The sequence below is a fragment of the Oncorhynchus clarkii genome, chromosome 31, assembly GCF_045791955.1.
Source record: "Oncorhynchus clarkii lewisi isolate Uvic-CL-2024 chromosome 31, UVic_Ocla_1.0, whole genome shotgun sequence".
NCBI classification, from domain to species: domain Eukaryota; kingdom Metazoa; phylum Chordata; class Actinopteri; order Salmoniformes; family Salmonidae; genus Oncorhynchus; species Oncorhynchus clarkii.
Window position 1 is genome coordinate 43,171,827 of NC_092177.1, and position 21,492 is coordinate 43,193,318.

Sequence of the window (21,492 nt, forward strand, 5' to 3'; positions counted from 1 at the left end):
CCGAGGGGCAGCCAGGTGTAGATTATAACAGTACAATGAATTTTAGCCTATTCATTAATTATTCTTTTTTTGAACCTTTATTTAACTAGGCAAGTCAATTAAGAACAAATCCTTATTTTTAATGATGGCCTAGGAACAGTGGATTAACTGCCTTGTTCAGGGGCAGAACAGATTTTCCAATGCTCTAACCACTATGCTACTCTGCCACCTCTGTATTAATAATACCAGTGGATGGAAATACATTTGACCGGTCGTGCTTATCGTTCTATAGGTTAATTAGCATCATTTAGATGAATTGTGTGGGTGTGTATTTTTATTATGATTGGTATATATCACACATGCACAGCACACAGATACAGCGCCTAGTTTGAGCGGGAAATCTGTCAGACAGCTCGAGAGCTGCTGCTCCAGCTCCCATTGCTGCAGAAGGGAAATGTGTTTTTATAACAATTCTACACTGAACAAAAATATAACACGCAACATGCAACAATTAATAAGATTGTACTGAGTTACAGTTCATTTTTTTTCTTTCTTTTTTTTACCTTTATTTAACTAGGCAAGTCAGTTAAGAACAAATTCTTATTTTTAATGACGGCCTAGGAACAGTGGGTTAACTGCCTGTTCAGGGGCAGAATGACAGATATCAAACAATTTAAATAAATAAATTAGGCCCGAATCTATAGATTTTACATGACTGGGAATATAGATATACTGTATATCTGTTGGTCACAGATAGCTTAAAAAAAGGTAGGGGCTCATGTAGCATGACATCTCCTTCGCATAGAGTTGATCAGGCTGTTGATTTTGGCCTGTGGAATGTTGTCCCAGTCCTCTTCAATGGCTGTTTTAAGTTGCTGGATATTGGCGGGAACTAGAATACACTGTTGTACATGTCATACGCATCCCAAACATGCTCAATGGGTGACATGTCTGGTGAGTATGCAGGCCATGGAAAAACATAAACAATTGTGTACATATCCTTGCGACACGGGGCTGTGCATTATCAACTTGTTCTCAACTGGCCTACCTGGTTAAATAAAGGTTAAATAAAAAAAATAACAGGATGTATATAAATTTGTGCACAAAATTTGAGAGAAATAAAAAAAAAAATTGTGCGTATGGAATATTTCTGGGATATTTTATTTCAGCTCATGAAACATGCAACCAACAGTTTTGATGGCCACGATTAAAAATAACTTTTTTTTCTCAAGTGGTAATTAAAGCGCACTTCCCATTCAAGTGCTTAGGAAACAGTAGGGAGGCTTCAGCGTGTCACACACACCACTTTGAAATGTAAGCATTTTGCAATATGCATTTTGAAAACATATACTTAGTTTGCTTCAAATTAGCAGAGCCAAAATCTGTTTCTATAAATGTGGAGGCAAATATGTTAGACTTTCACATGCCATTGAAACAAGTAGCCTATATCTCTCATTTTATTTTGGTTTTCAGATCAACTTTCTTTCATTTTCCAGTAACCAAAGGCACAATCCTAGTCATCCATGCTATTTGTTGCATCTTTAGATCTCTCATCTTTAAATTTCTAATGGATATTTTCATCTCTGTCACATGAAACCGCTTGCATGTGCAGTGCGCTTTTGACAATGGTGTTTTCCTGCTAATTGCATAATGGAATAAACATTTGCTCATAGCCTACTGCGTGTGGGCATTGCTGCGCAGCTATAATGTGATCTGTTGCATCAGCCTCAATGCTTTTTACAACTATTTTTGATGTACTGGTTGTATGAATTTGGGATCCACAAACTGTCCCAGAATCTGTTTAGAATAGGCAATTTCTTTCACACAGAATGACAAGCTGACCAATAGAATACAGTAGGTTAACTTTTCTATTATGGGGATGGAAGATTGACATAGGCTAGGGATATTCAAATCAAATCAAATTTTATTGGTCACATACACGTGATTAGATGTTATTGCGGGTGTAGCGAAATGCTTATGCTTCTAGCTCCGACAGTGCAGTAATATCTAACAAATTACAAAGCATATACCAAACACACACAAATCTAAGTCAGAATGAATTAAGACTATATACTGTACATATGGACGAGCTATATCAGAGAGGAACGGACTAAGATACAGTAGAATAGTATAGAATAGAGTATATACACATATGAGATGAGTAATGCCATACATGTAAACATTTTTAAGTGACTAAGATACCGTAGAATAGCATATAAAACAGTATATACATATGAGATGAGTAATACTAGATATGTAAACATTATTTAAGTGACTAGTGTCCCATTCTAGTGGCCGAAGAAAATGAACAACAATGACAAACGGTTTGATGAAGAATGCAAAAATCTAAGAAAGAAATTCTTAGTGTCCAACCAAAAACAGAGAGACCCGGAAAACCTGAGTCTACGCCTTCGCTATGGTGAATCACTAAAACAATACAGAAATACATGGACAAATATGGAAAAAGAAGGAACAGCACGTCTGAAATCAGCTCAATGTAATTGAAGAATCCATAGATTCTAACCACTTCTGGGAAAATTGGAAAACACTAAACACGAAGAATTATCTATCCAAAATGGAGATGTATGGGTAAACCACTTCTCCAATCTTTTTGGCTATATAACACAAACCTATGCATGATCAAATACAAATCTTACAATCAACTATTAAAGACTACCAGAACCCACTGGATTCTGCAATTACCTTGAATGAGCTACAGGACAAAATAAAAAACCCTCCAACCCAAAAAAGCATGTGGTGTTGATGGTATCCTCAATGAAATGATCAAATATACAGACAACAAATTCCAATTGGCTATACCAAAACTCTTTCACATCATCCTTAGCTCTGGCATCTTCCCCAATATTTGGAACCAAGGACTGATCACCTCAATCCACAAAAATGGAGACAAATTTGACCCCAATAACTACCGTGGGATATGCGTCAACAGCAACCTTGGGTAAATCCTCTGCATTATCATTAACAGCAGACTCATACATTTCCTCAATGTACTGAGCAAATGTCAAATTGGCTTTCTACCAAATTACCGTGCAACAGACCATGTATTCACCCTGCACACCCTAATTGACAAACAAATCAAAACAAAGCCAAAGTCTTCTCATGCTTTGTTGATTTCAAAAAAGCCTTAGACTCAAGAGCCGTTAAATTATACAACCACCTAAAAAGAAGCGATTCCCAAACCTTCCATAACAAAGCCATAACCTACAGGGAGATGAACCTGGAGAAGAGTCCCCTAAGCAAGCTGGTCCTCGGGCTCTGTTCACAAACAGACCCCACAGAGCCCCAGGACAGCAACACAATTAGACCCAACCAAATCATGAGAAAACAAAAAGATAATTACTTGACACATTGGAAAGAATTAACAAAGAAACAGAGCAAACTAGAATGCTATTTGGCCCTAAACAGAGAGTACACAGTGGTAGACTACCTGACCACTGTGACTGACCCAAACGTAAGGAAAGCTTTGACTATGTACAGACTCAGTGAGCATAGCCTTGCTATTGAGAAAGGCCACCGTAGGCAGACTTCTCTCAAGAGAAGACAGGCTATGTGCACACTGCCCACAAAATGAGGTGGAAACTGAGCTTGCACTTCCTAACCTCCTGCCCAATGTATGACCTTAGAGACACATATTTCCCTCCGATTACACAGACCCACAAAGAATTCGAAAACAAACCCAATTTTGATAAACTCCCATATCTACTGGGTGAAATTCCAGTGTGCCATCACAGCAGCAAGATTTGTGCAACCAGTGAAGAACAAACACCATTGTAAACCCATATTTATGCTTATTTATTTTCCCTTGTGTACTTTAACCATTTATACATTGTTACAACACTGTATATATACATAATATGACATTTGTAATGCCTTTATTATTTTGAAACTTCTGTGAGTGTAATGTTTACTGTTAATTTTTATTGTTTATTTCACTTTAGTATATTTTCTACCTCACTTGCTTTGGCAATTTCCCATGCCAATAAATCCACTTGAATTGAATTGAGACAGAGAGCGAGACAGAGAGAGAGCGAGAAAGAGGACCACAGGGTCCCTTTTGATGCTTGTGCTGCTCTGAGCATGGTGCTGAGTTAAAAGGCGGATTCCTATATCACGTGTTACGGAGATGATTGATGTGGTGGGAGAGAGGGGAGGGCAGAATGAGATAGCGTAAGAAAGAGGTGTTGAAATATTCCTGAGTCAGGTCTTCCACATGTCTTCATCCGCAAACCAGACACAGTCTATAGTTCAGTGTAGCCCTGCCTTTTTCCTGTAGCAGTTAAAGGCTTCCTTTTTTAAATGTCTCCAACAAGAGCTGATATCATAGTGGAGGTGACAGTGGAGCCAGCGCTGGACCTCAGATAGCTCTGGACTTTGATTAAACGAGGCCACAGAAAGCCTGGGGTCCTTCCTGTTGTACTGAAACTCTGGAGCCATAGTTTGGCCCACTTAGGCACAAAGCGAGAGACGGGAGATGCATTATTCAACAGGCCGGCCAGGCGGCCTATCAGAGAGTGTTATTACCAGCTGGCCTATCAGAGAGACTGTTATTCCTCTTGTATTTGGATGGCGTCTCAGACAGAGGTGTAAATCCTACATCGGCTGTCTTTAATGAAGAAGGTTGGGATAAACACCTCAACAACCTTTGGTTTGTAAATTGAACTATGTGATCCCTCAAATCTCAGACTGCTTTCTGGGTAACAGGAATAGTCCCTCCAGAGTCACATGTATTTATTTTCCAAGCTATAGCACACAATATTTTACATACAGCAGGTTTTTAAAAGACCAAAGAATTTGATCTGCTTCATGTTTTTATGAAGCTGGGCTGAGCTGAGAAGAGAGGTAATAATGTTACAGTAAAAGATTGTAACTATAAATTGCCTCAAACAATTCAAAACAGCAGAGGGAGCACCCTCTATCCACATCAAAGGGGCAGCAGTGGAGAAGGTGGACAAACTGAAATGGTCCACCCACACAGACAGTGTGGTGAAGAAGGAGCAACAGCAAATATTCAACCTCAGGAGGCTGAAGAAATTTGGCTTGCCACCCAAAATCCTGACAAACTTTTACAGATGCACAATCGAGAGCATCCAGTCGAGCTGTATCACAGCCTGGTACGGTAACTGCCCTGCCCTCAACCGCAAGGCTCTCCAGAGGGTGGTGCGGTCTGCACAATGCATCACCGGTGGCAAACTACCTGCCCTCCATGACACCTACAGCACCCATTGTCACAGGAAGGCCCAAAAGATCATCAAGGACATAACCACCCAAGCCACTGCCTGTTCACACCGCTACCATCCAGAAGGTGAGGTCAGTACAGGTGCATCAACGCTGGGACCGAGAGACTGAAAAACAGCTTCTATCTCAAGGCCATCAGACTGCTAAACAGCAATCACTAACTGAGAGGCTGCTGCCTACATTGAGACCCAATCACTGGCCAATTTAATAAATGGACCACTAGTCACTTTATACAATGCCACTCTAAATAATGTTTAGTAATAATGTTTACATATCTTACATTACTCATATCACATGTATATACTGTATTTTATACCATCTATCTACCTTGCCTATGCTGCTTGGCCATCGCTCATCCATATACTTACATACACATATTATTTCACTCCTTTAGATTTGTGTGTATTAGGTAGTTGTTGGGGAATTGTTAGATTACTTTAGATATTACTGCCCTGTCAGAACGAGAAACACAAGCATTTTGCTACACTCACATTAACATCTGCTAACCATGTGTATGTGACAATTAAACATTGATTTGATTTGTAACTCAAATTGCCTTCCAACAGACTTCTTCAATGGTTCAAAATGTTTTGCTTGTTATGCAATTATGATTAAAGTACAACCCATTTTTCGTAAAGCTAAAAGCATGAGCTGCCTCAAGTAAGAAACATTATATATTTTAATCTGTGACAGATATGGTCTTCCATACAGAGGCATGTGAAATGATTAAATAACTTCACTTACGAATTATTCCATACCAAAATCTTAGCGCAAAGTGGTGCAGCATGTACAAACTAAAAAAGTTTTGAAACAAATCAAAAATAACATGTCTCTCCTACAACAGCACTGCAGGGAGAGACAGCATTAACTCTATCTGAGCTACTAGAATCCAGTCTATTCCTGTGGGGCTGCTATATTCCCCAGGCTGATAGATCGAGGAGAAACTCATCACAAAGAGCTAATTGTTCATCTTCCCTCAAGTGTGTTGTGTCTGGTTGGCTGAAAACACTGGCAGCTGTTTCCTCTGTTCTAGTAGAAAACAAATTGGGATACGAGACTCTCCCTCTACCTTCAGATAGGTGACAAGGCACAGCAGCTAGCGTTAGCCTCAAGCTTTAGAAAGACATTCTGTACACAAAGTACTGAAATGACTGCTACCTTTAGAAAAGACAGAAGCCATTTTGTTAATTTAGACTGAAGTCCGTATCCTCTGGCAATTCCACTTCCTCGGGTCCCATACTTTATGTATTCAGGACGGAGAGAAATGCTGCATGCTGCACCGAGCCCTGGCAGTCCAGAGGAGGGATGGCATGTGCTGAGAGGAAGAAGAAAGCACTGATGGGACTTGGACAGGAAATAGAAGGAGAGAGAAGGATGAAAGAGAAGGAGGGGGAAGGAGCCCTGGTTCCCTCCTCCTCTAATGAATCCATCACTGGTACAGGTGGAGGAGAAGAAGGCTGGTGTTGGAGAGTTCCCCGATCAAAGGAATTACCTTTCTGTTCCAAATGTTGTTTGAATGTTTTATAAATGAGGGGGGAATGCAGTATTGAATATGAAAGGGCATTGACCAGGACAGGCTTAGTCTCCTCTGCAGAAACACGTTAGTTTACTAGACAGTACTGAATGTGTCCGTCCCAAATGGCATCCTATTCCCTATTTAGTGCACTAACTTTGACAAGAGCCCTATGGGCTAAATCAAAAGTAGTGCACTAAAGGGAATAGGGTGCAGATGACATCAATCCGAACTGGATCATTGAACTGGATTTACAAGGTGTCATATATTAGTTCCACATACAGTTTCTCGATTACGGGCCATGAAAGACATTGGTTTATGCTGTCACATACAATGGTGCCCACTGTGGCTGGGTAGGTTATTTCAATAAAGAGACTGTGGCAGACTATAAAGCAGTACCCTGGTGTGTGTCTGAGTATATACCATGTAGGCTAAACACAACCATGTCTTATCTCCAGCCATCAGCCAGTGTTAGTCCTATAATCCTGAATGTGACTCGATCCCCTCACTGTCACAGAGACCATAATATCCTGCTGTAGATCTGAGAGAAGTGCTTAGGGCCTGGCTTTAGGTAAGCCAGCCATATCATTCTCTATTATCTTTACATAGCAATGTATCTTCATGTAGGCCTACTTTAAACACAGATCAGCTCTGACAGGGAAGTTAGCCACACCTTATGTATCTCCTTTTAAAAACAGCACATCCCCTGCCAACATTCGTATAAAGAGTGACCCAAGTGAACACAGAGCCGCCGTAAGTCGAAAGTTCATGCAAATGCCTCTGACAAGCGTGCGTGGAGGTCCGAGTAACACAGAGGATCTTAAGTTTCTTAAGGCTATGGCATAGTGACCAGTGTGTCAGCAGAACCGGAGCAGAGGAGATCCGTCACAGGGAGGCAAGCGGAGAGAACGGGACCTGGGTCTCACACACCAACGAACAATGGCAGACAGCCCTCAGCAGATCCATTACACTGTGTGAAGATTGTATGGAGAAGGCTACTGATCTTTAGAGAATGTACATAAAGGCCCAGCGCAGTCAAAATGCAGTTTTCCCCGTGTTTCATTGCAACATGAAACTAACATTGTAAATGTTTGAAAAAAAAAGAAGTGTTATTTCCAGATAGTTTCTGATTGAAAATACAACCTACGCAGGACAGACATCATATCGACAGACATCAATCACTATGAAGTGAATTGCTTAATAGATCAATAACAAAGAGAGTTCCAAACCTCTCTTCTAAGAACATCTAGTTCTCCCCTCCCCACTCAGACCACTCACTCCCAGACAGTCCTATCAAAATTCTTGTTTAATAAATCGTTTTTGCTAAAAAGCTACTTAATTGTTACCCAGAAATTATTTGAGATTGATATAAAAACATCTGCATTGGCCATTTAAGCGAAAACAGGTGATCTTTCAAAGAAAATAGCAGCTTTACACAGCAGCTCAGCCACTCGAGGTCTCACATTAGTAGCTCACATTAGAGCACAGGAGACAGGGAGACACAAGGAACATGTGTTTGCAGCACTGACAAACAGTAATGTATTCAGGCAAAAAAATTTCCACAGACAACAAGGATGGATGCACTCATTCAAACACAAATTCATAGCCACACACATGCAATATTGTGTACATAAAATAGACCACCCAGCGACAAACAATTTTTTTTCTGTTATCTCCCAAACACACTATTGTCATCCATGCAGACACCGCTGTGATCCTTTGCTCCTTGCTACCCTTCACACCAACACCAGTCTGTTGTGAGCTGCCTCAATACCAGGAGGAGAGGACCACCCTGCTGCTGTATCATTCTACTGTTCAGCTCCTCTGCACGTACCTTCCACACCCTGGGAATCAAAATGTATTCAGCACTGCTCTGCTAATACTCTCTAAAGGTTAATGCACACGGGATTGGATTGGAGAAGGCTAAATTCACATCTGCTATTTGCAGTATCAGTGCCTTTTTTCACACATTAACATTTTATGGATTCAATTCATTCCACAAATATGATAGTAATGTGATTTATTGCTGTTGTAAAAGGCCTGACAGAGACATGGCTTTTGAGGAGCAGATGTTTTTTGATTCAATTCAATACTATTGTCAGGGCAAAAGCCTTGATATAGAAGGTGGTTGAAACACATTCAACAAAAGTCACCAACAGTTTGATTTATCCCATGTCAAAAGATACTCCCAATAACAGGAAGCCTGAGTGTACCTGTGAAGGAGCGAAGCTCATTGATGATGTCACTTCCCTGAAAATAAAGTAGGTGTCAAATCAAATTTTATTGGTCACATACATATGGCTAGCAGATGTTAATGCGAGTGTAGCGAAATGCTTGTGCTTCTGGTTCCGACAGTGCAGTAATATCTAACAAGTGATCTAACAATTCCCCAACAACTACCTAATACACACAATTCTAAAAGGGTTGAATGAGAATATGTACATATAAATATATGGATGAGCGATGGCCGAGAGGCCTAGGCAAGGTGCAATAGATGGTACAAAATACAGTATATACTGTATTCAGGCTTTTATTTTATTATGTATGGAGGTACGTCACTCGCTGTGGAAGTCGAAGGCGGCATCCTCTGGCAGCGGGGGTCCCCATGAAGATGTTGAGCCTGGAACTGACATAGACCAGAAACAGCTTTGCCGCCCTGGATCCAGAGGTTCCGGCGCCTTTGTCCTTGGTGGCTTCCCAATCAAGATCGGATCCGGAGGTACCTGCGTCTTCGTCCTCGGTTCGGTCTCCCTCTCCGGTGGCTTCTACCTCGGTGGCTTCTACCTCGGGTTCAGCTCCTCGGAGCTCCCAGCCTCACCAGACCGTGAGGCTGCATGAGACACCGGCCCATTCAACATCACCAGCTGTCATCATAGGCAGCTCTATGGTAAGAAACATCTCGGTCCCCAAGTCAAAAACCCTGTGCTACCCAGGAACACGAGTACAGGACATAACAAGGCTGCTTCCAACTGTTCTACCACAGATGCCGGGAGCTGATACTGCCGTAGTCTATGAAAATGGATATTAGCATTAAAAGACTCCAAAAAACAGCCAATAATTTCAGGTCCAGTACCATCGTTGGGCTGCGGGTGTAAAAGATTCAGCAGACTGCTGGCATTACACATCTGGCTAAAAGACTACTGCAGCTCTGCTGGAGTCATTTTTATGGATAACTTTGACACCTTCTGAAACAGAAGATACTGATGGAGTCCATCCAAATCATCTTGGCTCATGGACTCTGTCCACGCATTTCAAGGCTGCGTTGAAACAATGACTGGTAAATGATCCAAGACCAGCTCAGTTAATCCCTACCATTGTTACAATGAGTCGTCATAATGCTGCATCAAATGTACATGATCTTAGGGGCATTGGAAAACACAATGTATGTCATTTAATTTATGTACCCCTAATTGCACCGAATACATCTGTTTATCCTACAGCTATTGTAAGCAGTAATCATGAGCCAATAAACCAGAGTTACACTCTTAACACTGAGGCGGTGTGCAATAGTAGGAAGACCACTTTATGCAGCTCACCCTGCACTATCAGCTCCAATGTAAATAACATGAGTAAGTCTACCCCTGATAAGCTTCCCAGTAAAGCGTTAAAAACAATCAAGCAACCCAGAAAAGTGCTAAAAATAGCCCATATTAACATATGTAGCCTAATAAACAAGGTTCATGAAGTCAGTAACTTGCTTGTAAGAGATGACATGCATATTCTCTGAAACTCACCTAGATAATAACATCTACCGAAAAGACTGAAATGCCAACGGAGGCGGTGTTAATGTCTATATTCAGAACCACATTCCTGTGAAGGCTTAGATACGATCTAATGTTAAATACTGTCGAAGTAATATGGCTACAGGTTCATCTGCCTCACCTAAAGCCCATTTTTGGGGGAAGCTGCTATAGACCAAGTGCTAACAGTCAGTATCTGGATAATACTGTATGTGTGAAATGCTTGATAATGTATGCGATATCAACAGAGAAATATATTTACTGGGTGATTTAAATATTGACTGGCTATCATCAAGCTGCCCACTCAGGAATAAACATCAAACTGTAACCAGTGCCTGCAACCTGGATCAGGTTGTCAACCTACCAGGGTAGTTACAAACAGCACACAATTTAAATCATCAACATGTATTGATCACATCTTTACTAACGCTGCAGATATTTGCTTTAAAATAGTATCCAAATCCATAGGATGTAGTGATCACAATATAATAGCCATATCTAGGAAAACCAAAGTTCCAAAGGCTGGGCCTAATATAGTGTATAAGAGGTCATACAAGATGTTTTGTAGTGATTCATATGTTGATGATGTAAAGAATATTTGCTGGTCTGTGGTGAGTAATGAGGAGCAAACAGACGCTGCACTTGATCGATTTATGAAATCCCCTCGGATTGATGAGGAATTGAAAAATGGTATGGTTGAGAGGGATGAGGCAAAAGGTATGGCAAATAAGTCTGGCTGCACAACCAATTGGCAAATGCACTGCAAATTAAGAAATCAATGTGACTAAACAAAAAATGAAAAGAAAAATAAACAAAGATGAATGATATTAAGAATGACACGGGCGGCAGCGTAGCCTAGTGGTTAGAGCATTGGACTAGTAACCGAAAGGTTACTAGTCCATCCCTGAGCTGACAAGATACAAATATGTTGTTCTGCCCCTGAACAAGGAAGTTAACCCACTGTTCCTCGGCTGTCATTGAAAATAGGAATTTGTTCTTAACTGACTTGCCTCGTAAAATAAAGATAAAATAGTCAAAACCTCTGGGGCACCATAAATAAAATTTTTGGAAAAAAAAGCCAACATGGCTCCTTCATTCATAGAATCAGATGGCTCACTGATATTGCAAACTACTTTAATTACTTTTTCATTGGCAAGATAACAAACAAACGCAACAAACAAACGCAACAAACGCTTACACTACTCTACACATCCAAGTACTGTATATCGGACAAATGATGAAAGACAATAATTGTACTTTTGAATTCTGTAAAGTCAGTGTGGAAGAGGTGAACAAAAATATTGTTGTCCATCAACAATGACAAGCCACAGGGGTCTGACAATCTGGTTGGAAAATTACTGAGGATAATAGCAGAAGATATTGCCACTCCTATTTGCCACATTTTCAATTTAAGCCTACAAGAGAAAGTGTTCCCTCAGGCCTGGAGGGAAGCTAAAAAGTCATTCCACTACCCAAGAATAGTAAAGCCCCCTTTACTGGCACAAATAGCCGACCAATCAGCCTGTTACCAACCCTTAAGAAACTTCTGGAAAAAATGGTGTTCGACCAGATACAATGCTGTTTCACAGTAAACAAATTGACAACAGAATTTCAGCATGCTTATAGGGAAGGACACTCAACAAGCACAGCGCTTACACAAATGACTGATGATTGGCTGAGAGAAATTGATTGTGGGGGCTGTCTTGTTAGACTACAGTGCAGCTTTTGACATTATCGATCATAGTCTGCTGGAAAAAAAATGTTTTATGGCTTTACACCCCCTGCTATAATGTGAATAAAGAGTTACTTGTCTAACAGAACACAGAGGGTGTTCTTTAATGGAAGCCTCAAATGTTACAATCAGGAATTCCCTAGGCCCCTTGGTTTTTTAAATTTTTACTAACAACATGCCACTGACTTTGAGTAAAGCCACAGTGTGTGTCTATGTATGCGGATGACTCATCACTTTACACATCAGCTACTACAGCGACTGAAATGACTGCAACACTCAACAAAGAGCTGCAGTTAGTTTCAGAGTGGGTGGCAAGGAATAAGTTAGTCCTAAATATTTCTAAAACCAAAAGCATAGTATTTGGAACAAAACATTCACTAAACCTCAACTACATATTGTAATAATGTGGAAATCGAGCAAGTTGAGATGACTACTTCTTGGAGTACCCTAGATTGTAAACTGTCATGGTCAAAACATTGATGCCGTACTAGCTAAGATTGGGAGAGGTCTGTCTATAATAATGGGATGCTCTGCCTTCTTAACAGCACTATCAACAAGGCAGGTCCTACAAGCCCTAGTTTTGTTGCACCTTGACTACTGTTCAGTCGTGTGGTCAGGTGCCACAAAAAAGGACTTAGGAAAATTGCAATTGGCTCAGAACAGGGCAGCACGGCTGACCCTTGGATGTACACAGAGAGCTAAAATTAATAATATGCATGTCAATCTCTCCTGGCAGAAAGTGGAGGAGAGATTAACTTCATCACTACTTTCATTTATGAGAGGTTGAATGCATGTTGAATGCACAGAGCTGTCTGTATAAACTACAGGCACACAGCTCAGACACCCATGCATACCCACAAGACATGCCACAAGAGGTCTCTTCACAGTCCCCAAGTCCAGAACAGACTATGGGAGGCACACAGTACTACATAGAGCCATGACTACATGGAACTTTATTCCACATCAAGTAACTGACGCAAGCAGTACATTTAGATTTTAAAAAACAGATTAAAAAAACACCTTATGCACCTTAGCGGGGAATGTGAAGCAACACAAATATTGGCACACACACACACACAATTGTAGATATGTGGTAATGGTGGAGTAGGGGCCTGAGGGCACACAGTGTGTTGTGTAATCTGTGAATGTATTGTAATGTTTTTAGAATTGTATAAAGTGCCTTAATTTTGTTGGACCCCAGGCAGAGTAGCTGCTGTGTTGGCAGCATGGGGACCCATAATAAAAACAAATAATGAGTAATGTAAGATATGTAAACATTATTTAGTGACATTGTATAAAGTGACTAGTGATCCCTTTGTTAAAGTGGCCAGTGATTGGGTCTCAATGTAGGCAGCAGCCTCTCTGAGTTAGTGATTGCTGTTTAGCAGTCTGATGGCCTTGAGATAGAAGCTGTTTTTCAGTCTCTCGGTCCAAGCTTTGATGCACCTGTGCTGACTATGCCTTCTGGATGATAGCGGGGTTAACAGGCAGTGGCTCAGGTGGTTGTTGCCTTTGATTATCTTTTTTTGCCTTCCTGTGACATCTGGTGCTATAGGTGTCACGGAGGGCAGGTAATTTGCCCTCGGTGAGGCGTTGTGCAGACCGCACCACCCTCTGGATAGCCTTGCGGTTGAGGGTGGAGCAGTTGCCATTCCAGGCTGTGATATAGGATACTCTCAATTGTGCATCTGTAAAAGTTAGTCAGGGTTTTGGGTGACAAGCCAATTTCTTTAGCCTCCTGAGGTTGAAGAGGCACTGTTGCACCTTCTTCACCATGCTGTCTGTGTGGGTGGACCATTTCAGTTGGTCGTTGATGTGTACGCCGAGGAACTTAACTCTTTCCACTGCTGTCTCTTCGATGTGGATAGGGGGATGCTCCCTCTGCTGTTTCCTGAAGTCCACGATCATCTCCTTTGTTTTGTTGACGTTGAGTGAGGTTATTTTACTGACATAACACACCCAGTGCCCTCACCTCCTCCCTGTAGGCTGTCTTGTTGTTGGTAATCAAGCCCACTACTGTTGTGTCGCCTGCAAACTTGATGATTGAGTTGGGAGGCGTGCATGGCCACGCAGTCGTGGGTGAACAGGGAGTACAAGAGGGGGTTGTGGGGCCCCAGTGTTGCGGGTCATCGAGGTGGAGGTGTTGACCCATCAGAAAGTCCAGGACCCAATTGCATAGGGTGGGGGTTGAGGCCCAGGGCCTACAGCTTGATGACGAGCTTGGAGGGTACTAAATCAAATCAAATTGTATTTGTCACATACACATGGTTAGCAGATGTTAATGCAAGTGTAGCGAAATGCTTGTGCTTCTAGTTCCAATGCAGTAATAACCAACAAGTAATCTAACTAACAATTCCAAAACTACTGTCTTATACACACAAGTGTAAGGGGATAAGGCAAGATACAGTAGATGGTATCGAGTACAGTATATACATATGAGAGGAGTATGTAAACAAAGTGGCATAGTTAAAGTGGCTAGTGATACATGTATTACATAAAGATGCAGTAGATGATATAGAGTACAGTATATACATATACATATGAGATGAATAATGTAGGGTATGTAAACATTATATTAGGTAGCATTGTTTAAAGTGGCTAGTGATATATTTTACATCATTACCCATCAATCCCCATTATTAAAGTGGCTGGAGTTGAGTCAGTGTGTTGGCAGCAGCCACTCAATGTTAGTGGTGGCTGTTTAACAGTCTGATGGCCTTGAGATAGAAGCTGTTTTTCAGTCTCTCGGTCCCAGCTTTGATGCACCTGTACTGACCTCGCCTTCTGGATGATAGCGGGGTGAACAGGCAGTGGCTCGGGTGGTTGTTGTCCTTGATGATCTTTATGGCCTTCCTGTAACATCGGGTGGTGTAGGTGTCCTGGAGGGCAGGTAGTTTGCCCCCGGTGATGCGTTGTGCAGACCTCACTACCCTCCTGAGAGCCTTACGGTTGTGGGCGGAGCAGTTGCCGTACAAGGCGGTGATACAGCCCGCCAGGATGCTCTCGATTGTGCATCTGTAGAAGTTTGTGAGTGCTTTTGGTGACAAGCCAAATTTCTTCAACCTCCTGAGGTTGAAGAGGCGCTGCTGCGCCTTCTTCACAATGCTGTCTGTGTGAGTGGACCAATTCAGTTTGTCTGTGATGTGTATGCCGAGGAACTTAAAACTTGCTACCCTCTCCACTACTGTTCCATCGATGTGGATAGGGGGGTGTTCCCTCTGCTGTTTCCTGAAGTCCACAATCATCTCCGTAGTTTTGTTGACGTTGAGTGTGAGGTTATTTTCCTGACAGCACACTCCGAGGGCCCTCACCTCCTCCCTGTAGGCCGTCTCGTCGTTGTTGGTAATCAAGCCTACCACTGTTGTGTCGTCCGCAAACTTGATGATTGAGTTGGAGGCGTGTGTGGCCACGCAGTCGTGGGTGAACAGGGAGTACAGGAGAGGGCTCAGAACGCACCCTTGTGGGGCCCCAGTGTTGAGGATCAGCGGGGTGGAGATTTTGTTGCCTACCCTCACCACCTGGGGGCGGCCCGTCAGGAAGTCCAGTACCCAGTTGCACAGGGCGGGGTCGAGGGTCTTGAGCTTGATGACGAGCTTGGAGGGTACTATGGTGTTAAATGCCGAGCTGTAGTCGATGAACAGCATTCTCACATAGGTATTCCTCTTGTCCAGATGGGTTAGGGCAGTGTGCAGTGTGGTTGAGATTGCATCGTCTGTGGACCTATTTGGGCGGTAAGCAAATTGGAGTGGGTCTAGGGTGTCAGGTAGGGTGGAGGTGATATGGTCCTTGACTAGTCTCTCAAAGCACTTCATGATGACGGAAGTGAGTGCTATGGGGCGGTAGTCGTTTAGCTCAGTTACCTTAGCTTTCTTGGGAACAGGAACAATGGTGGCCCTCTTGAAGCATGTGGGAACAGCAGACTGGGATAGGGATTGATTGAATATGTCCGTAAACACACCAGCCAGCTGGTCTGCGCATGCTCTGAGGGCGCGGCTGGGGATGCCGTCTGGGCCTGCAGCCTTGCGAGGGTTAACACGTTTAAATGTTTTACTCACCTCGGCTGCAGTGAAGGAGAGGCTGCATGTTTTGGTTGCAGGCCGTGTCAGCGGCACTGTATTGTCCTCAAAGAAAAAAAAGTTATTCAGTCTGCCTGGGAGCAAGACATCCTGGTCTGTGACGGGGCTGGTTTACTTTTTGTAATCCGTGATTGACTGTAGACCCTGCCACATACCTCGTGTCTGAGCCGTTAAATTGAGATTCTACTTTGTCTCTATACTGACGCTTAGCTTGTTTGATTGCCTTGCGGAGGGAATAGCTACACTGTTTGTATTCGGTCATGTTTCCGGTCATGTTTTAATCGTTGCTATGGGAACGACATCTTCAACGCACGTTCTAATGAACTCGCACACCGAATCAACGTATTCGTCAATGTTGTTGTCTGACGCAATACGAAACATATCCCAGTCCACGTGATGGAAGCAGTCTTGGAGTGTGGAATCAGATTGGTCGCACCAGCGTTGGACAGACCTCAGCGTGGGAGCTTCTTGTTTTAGTTTCTGTCTGTAGGCAGGGATCAACAAAATGGAGTCGTGGTCAGCTTTTCCGAAAGGAGGGCGGGGCCTTATATGCGTCGCGGAAGTTAGAATAGCAGTGATCCAAGGTTTTTCCAGCCCTGATTGCGCAATCGATATGCTGATACAATTTAGGGAGTATTGTTTTCAGATTAGCCTTGTTAAAATCCCCAGCTACAATGAATGCAGCCTCAGGATGTATGGATTCCAGTTTGCAAAGAGTCAAATAAAGTTCGTTCAGAGCCATCGATGTGTCTGCTTGGGGGGGAATATATACGGCTGTGATTATAATCGAAGAGAATTCCCTTGGTAGATAATGCGGTCGACATTTGATTGTGAGGAATTCTAAATCAGGTGAACAGAAGGACTTGAGTTCCTGTATGCTTTTGTGACCACACCACGTCTCGTTAGCCATAAGGCATACGCCCCCGCCCCTCTTCTTACCAGAAAGATGTTTGTTTCTGTCGGTGCGATGCGTGGAGAAACCAGCTGGCTGCACCGACTGCGATAGCGTCTCTCCAGTGAGCCATGTTTCCGTGAAGCAAAGAACATTACAGTCTCTGATGTCCCTCTGGAATGCTACCCTTGCTCGGATTTCATCAACCTTGTTGTCAAGAGACTGGACATTGGCGAGAAGTATGTTGGGGAGTGGTGCACGATGTGCCCGTCTCCGGAGTCTGACCAGAAGGCCGCTACGTTTCCCTCTTTTACGAAGTCGTTTTTTTGGGTCACCGGCTGGGATCCATTCCGTTGTCCTGGGTGAAAGGCAGAACACAGGATCCGCTTCGCGAAAGTCATATTCTTGGTCGTACTGATGGTGAGTTGACGCTGCTCTTATATTCAGTAGTTCTTCTCGACTGTATGTAATGAAACCTAAGATGACCTGGGGTACTAATGTAAGAAATAACACGTAAAAAAACTGCATAGTTTCCTAGGAACGCGAAGCGAGGCGGCCATCTCTGTCGGCGCCGGAAGTTATAGTCTATGAAGTTATAGTCTATGGTGTTGAATGCTGAGGTGTAGTCAATGAACAGCATTCTTACATAGGTATTCTCTTGTCTCTTGTCCAGATGGGATAGGGCAGTGTGTAGTGTGATGGCGATTGCATCTCTGTGGACCTGTTAGGGCGGTATGCAAACTGAAGTGGGCCTAGGGTGTCAGGTAAGGTAGAGGTGATATGATCCTTGACTAGCCTCTCAAAGCACAGAAGTGAGTGCTAAGGGGCGGTAGTCATTTAGTTCAGTTATATTTGCCTTCTTGGGTACAGGAACAATGGTGGCCATCTTGAAGCATGTGGGGACAGCAGACTGGGATAGGGAGTGATTGAATTTGTCCATAAACATACCAGCCAGCTGATTTGCGCATGCTCTGAGGAAGTCAGTGTCCGGGATGCTGTCTGGGCCAGTAGCCTTGCGAGGGTTAGAAATGTTAAAATGTTTTACTCACATCGGCCACGGAGAAGGAGGTGGGGCGCAGGTCTTGTTAGCGGGCCACGACGGTGGCACTGTATTATTATCAAAGCGGGCAAAGAAGGTGTTTAGTTTGTCTGGAAGCGTGAAGTCGGTGTCCGTGACATGGCTGATTTTCTTTTTGTAGTCTGTGATTCCCTGTAGACCCTGCCACATATGTCTCATGTCTGAGCCGTTGAATTGCAACTCCACTTTGTCCCTATAGCGGCATTTTGCTTGTTTGATTGCCTTGCGGAGGGAATAACTACATTGTTCATATTGATCCATATTCCCAGATCTCTTTCCTTGGTTATATGCGGTGGTTCGCGCATTCAGTTTTGCACGAATGCCGCCATCCATCTGCGGTTTCTGGTTAGGGTAGGTTTTAATAGTCACAGCGGGTACAACATCTTCAATGAACTTCTTTTTAAATTAACTCACCGAGTCAGCGTATGGGTCAATGTTATTCTCTGAGCCTGACCGGAACATATCCCAGTCCGCATGATCAAAACAATCTTGACACGTGGATTCCGATTGGTTAGACCAGCATTGAATGGTTCTCGTCACTTGTACATCCTGTTTGAGTTTCTGCCTATAAGACGGTAGGAGCAAGATGGCGTTGTGGTAGGACTTGCCGAAGGAAGGGTCTGGGAGGGCTTTGCATGCATCGCGGAAGTTAGAGTAGTAGTGGTCGAGGGTATTGCCCATGTGCGTAGTGCAATCAATATGCTGATAGAATTTAGGTAGCCTTGTTCTCAAATTTGCTTTGTTAAAATCCCCAGCTACAATAAATGCAGTGAAATACTGTTCATTTTGATTGTATGAAAAGAATGCTTCACAATTAACCAACACCATTCTAGCTAATCCTCTGCATCCCCAACAGCTATACAATATAAGTATGTTATTTTGGTCTTTTGTGGGATGGTTGGTTATATAAAAGACAGCATGAAGAATAGTCATGGTGCGTGTTTGGAGGACTGTAAACTAATCATAGCGTGTTTGCTAATGAAAGCAAGCTAATGTGCTGAAATATTCAGTGACTCCATTCTACCTGGCCCAAGGCAAATACATAATACTGAATTCACTGCATTTCCTTTTATACCTTCCTAAATAGGTCACAATAAGCCAACGCTGTGCTGGGTATTCTCTAACAAAGTGCTGAGTGGGCTGACTCCCCTTTGCACTTTAACTTTCCAGACGTTTCGAGGGTTGACTTATTAATATCTTCATCATAACAACTAAAAGTATTTGGTTAAATTACATTAATTACAAGGTGTTGAATGGACATGAATTCAGTTCTTTCTAGCTGTGGCTACTAATACAGTGGCAAAGCCATTCAAACTAAAGACTTCATTATTTATTTACTTTGCTAAAAGAGTTGTAGTATCTGTTAAGTCAAATGGACCCCCATTAGCGCTCTGAGATAGCCATTCTGCAGCCTGTTTGAGCCATTTAGAAGTTTTGTGGTTTAAACCAACACATGGAGTAAACATTCTGTTATCAACACTGTTTGATTCTTGGGAACTTCTTGCTCCCTAAATGATCACCACACACCCCCCTCCCTCCCCCCCATCACCAGAGGAACAGTGTTCCTGAATGTATGTGTTTCTAGGTCTAATGAATTGCCATTAACGACTGTAAACCCACATGGCTGGTAACTTTTACGAGCTGCATCTTCTCTCCTCAGAGAGCTGGAAGACTTGACTGTGTCTCGTGATGCTAGTGAACATCAACGCCACTAAATATACCCAGCTCCAGATACTGCAGATTGTCACCATTGTGCAGGTTTTCCATCAGAGAGCAGAATCATGTCACACCGCAATAATATACAGAATGCCAATGTTATGAAAGGCTGTTGGAGACTAGAGCTGTTGTTAATTGTATGTCATCATTATTTAATGTTCTGTTGCTAAGCAGGGGCACATAGAGCCACTTCTGAGGTTTAGTGAGGTGTGACTGCTGTCTAAACCAGCACACAGGTTTTAGTGTGATAAGTCTGTTCTTAAAAACACCATACTCTGATTAGTCACTCTCCATCTATGACTCTCTCTACTGCTAAGATTCTGTAAAAGAATGAGTGGTCATATTAGATTTGTGTGCTGAGTCTTTGATCTAAATCTCTGACTGGCTGTACTCAAACAGTCAGACAGGTTTAACATTCTATTTTTAGCATAGCCAATCAGCCTACTATTTAGAACGCAATTACCGGTATTCGGAAACGGCCATTCACACAGGTTTTCACTATGACCAGTACTTAGTGTGAGCTGATATTGTATTGTGTCTCTCTCTGTGGTTTGGGTATATATACAGGACAATACTAACACTATCTGTTATTCACTCACTCAATAGGCCTATAGCCTATACAGTACACCCACTGAAATCCCACTGAAATCCAACGGAGGTCTTCAAGGTCTGTTAGACCTTAGATACATAACCATAACATCTGATTCTTTGTAAGTGAACTTCGGATAAACTCACCGCTTCAAAATCTCAAAATTACCAATTTATGGGGACTCACACAATGTCCAGTCCATAGAAATAAATTATATTTCTATGGTCGGGTCAACCGGTCTATGAATTACACAATTAAGACCTAAACATGCATTGACATGCAGCACACTAAAGAGCATATACTGAGGCAAGAGTGAAAATGTTTTTAATCTTTATTGCTTTGCATTTTAAATTGCAAATGTCTGCAACTTTGTGTGCTGCTATTTTGGCCAGCTCTCGTAAAAGAGAGTGTTAATCTCAATGAGACTAACCTGGTAAAATAAAGGTAAAATAAAAGATAATTGAAGTGTATTCATTCTACTCAGGGTATTTGCTCTGTGGCTCTACTCAATTTCAGTGCATCTGTTAATCGACATTGTAACATTGTTCTGCATAAACACTCAATGTCTATTACGTACACATCTAACATGTCCGTTGTACCTGCAATCTAAACCTCCTCAAGGTCTTCAGGTCTAGTTCTGAGTTGGTAATGACACATAATAATGAGATGAAATGAACAGACATGAATGAGTGAGAACTCAAACTCACTAAGGTAATTTGTTTAAAATTGTGCACAAAGACGAATGGTAAAAAGAGTGGTTCATAACACTGACAATTAATCCCAACTAATTAAGGTCATCAAGACAGCAGAGCACATACAGCAACACCTCTGTCTTAAGGCCCTCTTCATTCTACTTGTCATAATGCCATTAATTAGAGATGCGTTCCTTAATTAGAATGCACACAGTCACAGATTTAAAAT

General features: G+C 42.4%; 1 protein-coding gene across 4 annotated transcripts in view; it reads right to left on the minus strand.

Annotated features, from left to right (window-relative positions):
• The window catches only part of LOC139390674 (ecto-NOX disulfide-thiol exchanger 2-like), a 267,211-nt gene that overhangs the window by 163,394 nt on the left and 82,325 nt on the right, over window positions 1–21,492 (minus strand). The window lies entirely within an intron of this gene.